We start from the raw sequence: 9,305 nt of genomic DNA on the forward strand, positions 1-9,305 counted from the left end.
GCTTGTGAATGAGAATCGAATCGAATCGTGAAATTTGTGTCAATTGTGGCAACCCAGCCCTAAAAAAAACAGTGAATCGCGGCAAATAGTGTGCCCATCTACAAGTGTAAAAACAATTACAAACAACGAAGTTCAATGTAAAATGTGTTCTATATAGGAACTGTAAGTAAATAGCTTTTTTTTTTTAATGTTGACTATCTACTAAGCTGATTTGAGTACAAGATGTACAGAAAAAAAAATCTTTAAAATAGTATCATATGACCCCTTTAAAGCAAACAGAGAATCTCTCCTGAAATAGAATATGTAAACAGTATGTTTGGTATAAAAGTGCAATCCTGTTTAACAGGTGTAACAACACTTAATTACTCAAGAAATGGCAAGGTTTCTGCCTGAAAAATAAAACGTTAAGGAAACCAGTAACATGTTATATTTGATATATATATATTTTTTTATTTTTTTGTGCAAGTGAATTTTGCAAGTGAATTCTCTCCTAAATATGTCTTACAGGCAAATATGTCTATAGAGAGCAAGAGAAAACATTGGAAATCAAAAAGTCACTACATTGCACAAACAAATCAGCAGTGATATTTGCGTCTATCTGTCCTTAGAGAGGCTTCCTTGTATGGAGACATGACGTTCAAGACTGTGCATCTGGGTGTGAGACCTTTGTTGACTTCACACGGGCAGATCAGTTTGCTGTGAAGCCTGGGGACTTCATGGAAACCAAGGAAACTTTAGGGGCAGATCAAGAGGCTACTCTTACAGCCGAATCTCCAAAAATATCCCGACATTCAGGCAGATGTAAAAAAATACCCCAACAAATTTCTTGACCTTGTTTATGACGGTGTATGACTTGAAATGCACTTGTTTTGGTTTGCACTATATCTCGAACACATTTGGAGGTTCTGGGAGTGTCTGAAGGCTGAGTTGTTTATTGCATTTGCAGCTGCCTGTTTGCTTTGTTCGTGTTGGACAGCACTGAGCTTTGTCCGTTTCCCGAAAATTATGCTGAATCAAAGCATTAGCTCATTGCCAAATAGATGAAGTTAGATTTTTCCCACTGATGTGGTGCTAGGAGGTGATTAGTCGTGAGCCAAAACATTAGTGTTATCATTATCAATGCAAATCCACCATTCATAGGGATAAAAAACTATTTACATGCACTATTTGCATGTAACATTCTGCACTTGGATTTTCACACAAACATGAATCAAGAATTGGGGGCATAGGTCAGGAATTTAGAAAAGTGTTGTTGATGAACTCCTGCATGCACGTGAACAAACACTGCTATGTGGGTGACAAATGTTAAATGCGTCAAAAGCGCATGCATGTTACTTCCCCCATCAGGCTACACGTGGCGACGTGTTCTGCCTCCGCTGCTGGCTCGTGTGCAGGTCTCAGACAAAGCAGTGAAGCTATGGTAAATATTGTGAGGAATGTATGGAGGGGCTGAGAAGAATGTATTTACCTTGGGTGAAAAGCACGTTTCGTACATATCTTACCCTGGTGATTTGAAAAATCATAAACAAAATATGTGTTTGCAGTACAATTGCACAATTGCACTATTAGAAGAACAGGATGTTCTCCAATATTTCTACCTCTCTTGTGGTTGTGGTCAAACTTCTGCACAACTGCAGTCCTCTAAGAAACAACCAGTGTTTCCCTTGATCACTAATTCATTATAGGCAATATTCCAGAGTACTCGAAGTTTAAGGATTACTACTGACTTTCTTTCATCCGTGAAACATAAAAAGAGATATTGAGCAGAATGTCCAGGCTGCTCTTTTCCATACAATGAAAGTGAATGAACCATTTTCACAGATTATGATGACACATTTCCACAGTTTTTAATCGTAATCTTATAAGTTTATATCTATATTGAAATCTATCAATTTCGTTTACCAAAATATGGCAACTTTTGCTTCTGAGAACCCTGGAAATGTGTAAATGATCTACTGAAATATTCATTTAAACATTCATGTTTGCGCTGCTCTTGGCTCTCATGCTTTTGTGGAGAAATGTGTCTTCAGGGTGTAACTGTGACCAATAACATAATACATAACCTTAAAGTGATAGTTCACTCAAAAATGCAAATTCTGTGATTAATCGCCCTTAAGTCGTTTTGGACACCATTGACTTTCATTGTATGGACGAAAACTGTCATGTTCCACAGAAATAAAGCCACACAGGTTTGGAACGAAATTGAGGTGAAGCTTTTGGATGAACTATCTCTTTAAGAGCACAAGTTGTATGCCATAAGGATATGCTGTTCCACCTTTGGCCACTAGAAGGAGTTGCCATTTCCACACATGGTAATCCTGAAAGGGTGTTGAGGACCTGTTTAACAGTGAACTCCTTCGGTTAAAAAAGAAGCTTTTTCTGACCTTTCACCTGGTCGTTTTGTTTCCAAAATGCTGAACTGTGAAGTACTGAATGAGTCATGTGCATACTGACATCAGTAAGACTTGTTTCTGGTCAGCCCTTCCCTATTTCAACTTTCCAAACAGTCATCATTATCCGCAAACCCCCTCTCAAAACAATGAGACTGTGAGAAAAGAGAACAATTTGGGTCATAATTGGTAGAATGTGATGCATACTGAACTGCAAGGCACACTCCCACTCAGCAGGAGCATGTAAGAGCGCCGCTAGATAAACAGGGAGGTTTGGGAATAATTAGGTTTTCTTTTCATAGTTCTCTCAGGAGACGAGTAGAGCTCCCTGCCTCGCTGACGTCACACTTTACGTACAAGTAAACAAGAAGTACTGAGGGGAACAACCAGACGTAAACACTAAAGATTTAAAGTGTTGACAAGACTGCAGATTTGATAAGGAAGACAGAAAAATTGTAAGAAAAAGATGTTTGTGACCGACTCTTAAGTTATGACGGTCAGGAGTGAAAGATCGAAGGACAGAAGGAAGAAAGCAGACAGAGAGTGTGTATGTAGGTCAGTGTATATTCTTGAAGTGGCAGTAAACTCGGTGACCTTTCAGCCATTAAATAACTCCCTGGCACTGACGACTTTTCCTGACTGTCAGTTAATGAACAGCACACTGATTCGGGCTTCACTTAATACAATATTTGTTGTTTATTCTGTTTTAAAGTAGCCTACTTACTGTCCTGTACTGGCTGGAGTGAATGACGAAATTACTACAGCAGGCTGCGTAAAACTCAATTGAACCTGATCTCGAAGGGTTTAGGATATCAGGATGACATGTTCACTATGTCTGTTCTTCTAAGCTAATGACAGACTAGGGATGTGCAATGTCATGTTGAGCTTCATGTATCCCATCTTCTGTATAAGGGTCTTTATTCCTTTACAACTAGCTCACTGGTTCGTTTAGTTAGTCTACAACGTCCAACAGTGTACATAAATATATCACAGAAGAATTCTTCCCCAAATGTGATTTCCACAACATGCTGGTAGAACAAAATGGCCAACTTTATAGTTTTGTTAAGGCTAATTACATAGCTAGCATTTTGTATATTAAGTCCACACAGTAAAATTATATTTTAACTTTTTTTTTTTTGCATAATTTCACAAAATTATTTTTTATCTAATATTTTTATCTAATATTTTACTTTTTTGTTTACTAAACATTTCATGTCCAATGTACAGAAATGAATTTTTAAATACAATAATCGAAACTGTTTAAGCTTATTTTCACTTTTTGTTTAGATATTATTATTATTATTAACAATTTTTTTGTTATTTTTTCGATTTATAGGGTAAAATAGTAAAACCTGCAGTACAGATTCCTACAGCATATTCATTTTTGTCTACATAATTTTACATACATACATATTTTGTCTAGAATGGCCATGATTTGACAAAAATAAAGGAATGAATTAATAAATTTTTGTGGCAACAATATGTTGTTTTTTTTCTCTCATATGCAGGGCTCTGTATAAAAGATTTGAAAAATAGCAAAAATTAATTTTTAGAACAAAAAAGTTTGTTTCTGTGTGACGTTCATATAAAAAATTGTAAGCCTGCTTTTTTTCTCTGAAACCTTTGCATGTAGTTTTGAGCATTAAAAACACTCTTGCTCTCTTTCCAGAGTGCTTTGTAAACAAGTTATCACCCCTGTCCTAACCATACAATGAGAATTTACAGAACTCTCTTTGGACGTGTATGTAGGTCAGATAGCATGCCTGCATCTTAAACTAACAGAGAACTTTTGGCTGCTGAAAGCTGCTAACCAAAACAAGACTACACCACCTCCACTTACGGCCGGCCCTGAACAAACTAATGTTACACAAAGCGTGGGCAGGGCAGCTGAACAGGATGGTCACATAATAAAAAAAGAACATCTCTTACAGCTGAAGACGTGATTTCTGTCAGGTCCTGCTCTGAGTGAGGTCTCAAATTACCCTCTATAGACTGAGATTTAGTGTTGTAGTACTCAAGGCCGTTCTTGAGACTGGTCTTAAAGGGATACTCCACCCCAAAATGAAAATTTTGTCATTAATCACTTACCCCCATGTCGTTCCAAACCCGTACGCATTATGCAAATATTCCCACATAGTGACCTAGATATGTGGGGGCGTGTTAGAACGAGCCGTTTTAGAGGGGTGTGGCAGAGTCTTAACTTTGATAAAGAATATCTCTTTGGTTTTGAGACTTTAGTCTTTGCAACTTCAGGGATCTTATCTATTCACGAACAGCTTGTAACACTCCAAAGAGAAAGGAAAACTTGAAATCGCATCATATGACCCCTTTAAATTGTGTTCTGAAGACGAACTAAGCTTTTACGGGGTTGGAACAACATGGGGGTTAATGACAAAATTTTGTTAACAAGTGATTAATGACAAAATTTTCATTATGGGGTGGAGTATCCCTTTAAGGCCATTTTATGAAGGTCTTGGTCTTGTCTTGGTCTCGACCACATTTGTTCTCGGTCTTGTCTTGGTCTCAGACTAAGAGGACTCAGGATTTTGTTTCTAGACCACAGCTGTGGGGATATCACTAAATTGCCAGTGTCTAAATTGTCTGATTTATTTATAACCATCATTAACCTGATATAAAAATAACCAAATATTTAGAAATATCTTGAATGTTCGTTGTTTTACTTTATTTTAATGCTTGTTTTGTCTTATTTTAAATAATTTAAAATAAGTCATCCTAAGGCCCCTTTGGAAGTGTGTTGAGGCCCTCTAGTGGGCCCCGGCCCCCTGGCTGAGAACCACTGATTTATACTGTTATGCCGGGTCAAAAATTAATGAGAGAATTAAATGTGGATCTTTCAGATGAATTTGAGTAGTGCTGGTCTGGTCTTGGTCTTGGTCTTGTCTTGGTCTCAACCCCTCAAATCTTGGTCTTGTTTTGGTCTCAACACACATTGGTCTTGGTCTCAGATTAAAAGTGAAAAAAAAAGTGAAATTTTAATCTGTTTTAATTTTTTCCACAGAATTTTACCAGAAACATCTGAGACAAACATCACTGAGAATTAGAGTAAGGATGTGATTTTGAAGAACTAGCCAACCATAGCTGATCCTGCTCACAGCAAACTGACGTTTCCATGAAAGGCCTGTTTGGTCCCATGGCCAGAGTAACAGAGGTTTGAAAACACAGCCTTGGTGTGGATTTCCTGCTGCCATCCAATGTGACCTTCAGAAATCCAGAACCTCACATTGGTCTCAATGGGTTGTTCATATTTTTCCTGTGAGATATTAATCTTTGTCACCTGTGAAGGAAATCATGATTTTTTTTTTTTGCATGTTTCTGAGCTAAAGGAATGTTTTGATGGTCTCCTTACCTTGTAAGAGGGTCTCATCTTACAAAAAAACAAGGGCTACGTTCCGTCCGTGCAGATGATAGCAGCAGCTGTGGAGGCCAATCTAAAGGTAAATGCACAAAAAGTTCATCTACTGACTAAAAACATCTTAAATGCTTGATCTTGCTCCCAGAAGTTCGTAACAGTGATCATGTGATTCCCTTCGTTCTTACACAAATCTGCTCACATGGATTGTTGTGAGGTTTACGGGGTTTTCCCCATTTAGCTAATTAAAATCAATCTGATTACACTACTGTTGCATCATTTGGTGGCACAGCTCATTATCTCTGGAGTTTCCCTATAATCTATTCACTCAAGGCACACTTGATATTATGTTGCCTCCAGTTAAACTGCACCTATTTGTCATGCTTTATTATTTACATCATTTGGATTGAAATAGGTTTCGGATTCGGCCAAAATAGTGTTGGAGGGCTGAAATCAGTGACGTGTATTAGTGCTTCTCTGATGATTTGTCAGCTGTGTGGACACTAGTGCTGGATTAACTTTTAATGCTATTTGATTATTGTTTTGATTAGTGTTGATTATTAATTAATTGATTATTAAATTACATTTAGTTTTGTTTTTCAGAGAAGTGCATCCTGAAATTTCGGTTTTGGTTTCGGCCCAGAATTTCCAACCAAAAATGGGAATTCTCTCATCACTACTCACCCTCATGCCGTCCCACGTGCATTGCAAAACACGTTAGTTTTCTCATAAAATAGATTTAATTTTACCTCATTTCTAAATGATTTGTAAACGACTCGTGCGAAGCAGTTCAAAGAATCAGTCTCTCTAAACCCCTCCTTTCCGTGAGCCCTCACTGCTGTGATTGGTCAGATGGCGCAGTCCTTTGTGATTGGTCCAGAGCCATAGAGAGATTGGCTCTGGATTGGTCTACCACGTACAGCACGTGTCGGAAACGGTCGGAAACGAAACGCCCATTGCCATTACGGAATGACAGCCCTGGAGACTTGCCAATACATAGAAAAGATGGTATCGATTGTACCTTACCAATTCGAGACCGAGTCTGATGATGAAACAGTTGAACTGGTTGATCGACAAGAGACTGATTTGCAAGCACTACCGCACTACCGTTTCCGACGTTTCTCAGTGGTAAGTGTCAAGTGTTAACAAGTTTGTGGTAATTATAAGGTGTGATAAAACAAATTTACTCTCACAGCGTAGGATACAGCGTCTTCTCGACATGATGCTAACCACACAGAAATTTTTCTGTGTTTGTAGGTGGGCAAGTTGGCGACGTAGCACGTGGGCGGACATTATGTAAATGTGTTACTTCGTGACGTAGAGCCGTAACAGAATAAGATTCGAATTCATGACCACTCGTTTAGGCGATTGCGAGCCGACTCTTTTTTTTTATAGACAATAACTTTATTTATCGTGCACTGTCGGCTTCACAACTTTGCAGATAGTTTATGTTCACATACAGCTACATGACACACTGCATGAAAGGTAATATTCGAAAAGGCATAATAGGGGCACTTTAAACTTTGTAAACTGCCAACTCTTATACACAGGTTCATGAGTCCACACTTGATTTAACACTTCCACTGGCTGGAAATGATGGTTTGTAGTATAAAATGTTTAAAATATTAGTATTTTGCTCACACAAACCTATCCTTTTGCTAGTGTAAGACTTTCTTTACAATGTTGTTTTTGGACCCCATTGACTTTCACTGTATGGACCGAAACATAAGTGTTCTTCAAAATGATTTCCATACCTATTTGGAACAACATAAGGGTGAGTAGACAGAGCTGTAAATCTTCGATGAGCTATCTCTATATCGTAGTACTGCTTCACCACAACTGTCCTACTATTTTTGCCTCCTGCATGGGAGAGAAGAGAATCAACCAACGAAAACAACCAGCAGTGAGTCCCACAGAGCGCTTATCTTTGGCTTTATAACCAGACCGACCTGACAGGCTGGTTTAGAGTGAGAAACAGGTGGAGAGAGGTCACTGGTGCCAAACTACAGGGAAAAAAGCACATGGAGCTGGTGCCAAACAAAAGAAAGCCAAGAATCCGAGTGGTACAAAAGCCCTATTGTGCCATACTTCACAAACATCAGCACCAGGAGCGGTGAAACAGAGGGTCAAATCTTATAGTAGAGCATAATCTCAGATAGACTCAGGCTGAATTTGAGCTGCTACCAAAAGTGTTTCAGCCATGCTGTTGTTTGTTTGTGCGCTGGTGTGCAGTGACTTAACATTTGGCTGACTAACAGCAGTAGAGGCTTGTGAGGTCATTCTGCTGTGGGTAAGTGTATTCTCACTGCTGATGACTTCTGGAGGAATAACCCAAGCAGGGCCAAACTCATGGGAATTATGGGTCACCTTTATTGCAAAACAAGGGGAGAAGCCAAGAGGGCAGGAAAGGGCACAGCTGGCCTAGTGCACAGAGAGAACTGTGTGACATGAGACATCCGGCCTAGAGCTGTGTGGTTGTTCAGGAAACCAGCTTGGTTCAACATATGGTGCAGAGGCCCCTCCCTCGCTCTCTCTGATTGGCTCTCCTGTCTCCGGGCATGTGTCTGCAGAGAACAAAACAACATTTAGCCAATCAGACGAAGGCATGAATTTCCCTTCTGCTGCAAACCAAACTAAAATTCAACATTAGTGACATCACTGGTCCTTTAAATGAAACCACAAACATTTAAAAAGCAAGCATGTGGTTGACAGGCTGCTTCTGCTCACCGGTACGACACATTGTCTCAGTGGAATATGATATGATCTTGTTTTTTTTTGTTTTTTTTCAAAACATAATTGGCATAATTTTTTTTCCTGACTATTCTGTGCAAAGACGAAATGCATTGTTATAAAAGAACAACATGCATACATGAGTTAGTGATTCACCAGGTTACTTTCTGATAATTTTTTTTTTCCACTTTCCTACTTTGTCCATTTGGACAACCCTTATTGAATCTAGGTCCTTTTTAAACTTTTCACACATTCAGTCTTAAAGGTGATATGTGTAAATTGTTTTAATGCTTAAATATTTTTCCTGTCCCATTTTCACTGCAAAAAGCCTAAAAGACAAGTTTTTGAGGGAAGCAACAATGCATAAGCTGTTAAGACTTGTTTTCAGAAATTCTTGAAATCTTGAAAATTATTTTTTATAATTACTTAAAACAAGTAAAAAAAAAAAAAAATAAAAAAAGTCCAGTGCTGTACAAGAAAATATAATTGCATTTAATATGCATTCTCTGAAAACAAGTCTTAAAGGAGAATTTGTTTTTAAGAATGCTGGTAACCAAACACTCTTGGTGACCTTTGACTTCCATTGCAAAGTAAAGTATGTTCTATAAAGCAGTGGTTCCCAACCCTGGTCCTGGAGGCACCCCAACACTGCACATTTTGCATGTCTCCTTTCTCTGACACACCAGTTTCAGGTCTTGGAGTATCTACTAATGAGCTGATGACCTGAATCAGGTGTGTTTGATTAAGGAGACATGCAAAACGTGCAGTGTTGGGGTGCCTCCAGGACCAGGGGTGGGAAACACTGCTATAAAGTA

This window comes from Sinocyclocheilus anshuiensis, unplaced genomic scaffold (assembly GCF_001515605.1).
Source record: "Sinocyclocheilus anshuiensis isolate Anshui unplaced genomic scaffold, SAMN03320099.WGS_v1.1 scaffold827, whole genome shotgun sequence".
NCBI lineage: Eukaryota > Metazoa > Chordata > Actinopteri > Cypriniformes > Cyprinidae > Sinocyclocheilus > Sinocyclocheilus anshuiensis.